General features: G+C 37.7%; 1 protein-coding gene across 1 annotated transcript in view; it reads right to left on the bottom strand.

Moving 5' to 3' along the window:
- dcun1d5 (DCN1, defective in cullin neddylation 1, domain containing 5 (S. cerevisiae)) overlaps positions 1–928 on the bottom strand; it is a 40063-nt gene extending 39135 nt beyond the window's left edge. The window contains exon 1 of the mRNA XM_032510651.1: positions 806–928. The gene's annotated coding sequence lies outside the window, so the exon portion shown is untranslated. The remainder of the gene's footprint in view (positions 1–805) is intronic.
- Positions 929–1495: the final 567 nt, after the last annotated feature.

The raw sequence follows: 1495 nt of genomic DNA, 5'->3' as shown, positions 1-1495 counted from the left end.
CACACACACACACACACACACACACACACACACACACACGTAAAGTTTGTGTATAGCACCTTTCACAGATAAAAATCGCAAAGTGCTTTAGAAATAAAACGTAATACACGAATAGAAACGCAATGCATATTGCACTCATACATCGTGTTACCGCCTTCCGTGATAGATACACAGGGACCTAACTGACAACTTTTCTTTAAAACACGTGAGATTAGGCCTACAGCTTTAAAAAATAAAATATGTAAAACAGTTATATGTAAAATTGCGGTACATATTTTTTGTATAAAATATGGAGAAAAAAATATATATAGACATTATTACTACCGTTCTTTTGCATACACGTTGTCCCGTTGATAAGAGTGAACGTAGCTCGCGCTGTGAGGGTCTAACGGCTGTTTTTTTTTAAAATTACCGTTATATAAAACGGCTTTAGAACGTTGGTGCTAGCTTAGCGCAGCTAACGAGGTTGGGATGACTAACAGTACAGAACCGGACCAGTTGACGCATCTAGTTGTCGATTAAACGTCACGGAAACTTTGAAACACACAACCTTAAAACACACACACACGTTTAGTTTTAAAAGTCTCCTAGGGCTCGTTGCTAGGAGACTTCTTTTTTTGTTGTTTTGTTTTTTTTGCTATGTTTAGCTAGCTCAGCACAGAGCTAACGTTACACTGCTAACGTCAGCTAATTTAAATAACACGCCGATCAAATCCACCCAATTCAAACGCAGTACACCGAGTTATTCGTTTCACTAATCGACACTAGCGACGTTAAGTCATTTCAATGCCCCCCAAACACTTACCTTTCCTTTTATTTATTACACTTTTAGCTGAAACAAAATCAGTTCCACCTGCTCTGATACTGCTGCTGTCGCCGGTGTTTCCGGGGACTCCAGGACGATACCACTGCCTTATCTTTATGGGGGGTGTACTGCGATAAAAAAAAAACGTTCCCATGTCGAGGAAAGACTTCGCATTCACACGGTTTTTTTTGTTTTGTGTTTTTTTTTACTAAAAGAGATAGAAAAACAACAACATATGTAATCCTTTTTTTGAAAATGTTTTATTTTAGCCTATAGCCTAGTTAACCACTATAGTGAAAAAAGGCTAAAAAATAACGTCCACCCCTATGGATGTACAGCCTAAGGTCCACCTTTCCGATCCGAAAAAGGTGAAACCGGAATCTTTTTAAAGGAACAATCTCTTATTTTTTGGCTTTAGCATGTTGTTCAGTAGCTACCACATCTCAATTAATCCGACACAACGGTTTAGATGGTCTGTGGTCAGTTGTGTCTTTGTTAACATCTAGTTGCTTTAATTAGCAACTATATTTAATTGTCTCTGTTTATAATAGTAAAAGAATGGTTGACAACTGTAAACAATGATGTGTCTGCTGTCACACGTGCAGGGAGCATTCAGACCCTTTACTTGAAAATACCACAAGTTAAAATCCTGCATTCAAATTGATACTCTGTATCTGAAGTCTCTTTTAT

This window comes from Etheostoma spectabile, unplaced genomic scaffold (assembly GCF_008692095.1).
Source record: "Etheostoma spectabile isolate EspeVRDwgs_2016 unplaced genomic scaffold, UIUC_Espe_1.0 scaffold172, whole genome shotgun sequence".
NCBI lineage: Eukaryota > Metazoa > Chordata > Actinopteri > Perciformes > Percidae > Etheostoma > Etheostoma spectabile.
Note: the sequence above shows the minus strand (reverse complement) of the source record. Positions and strands in the feature narration are given on the sequence as shown.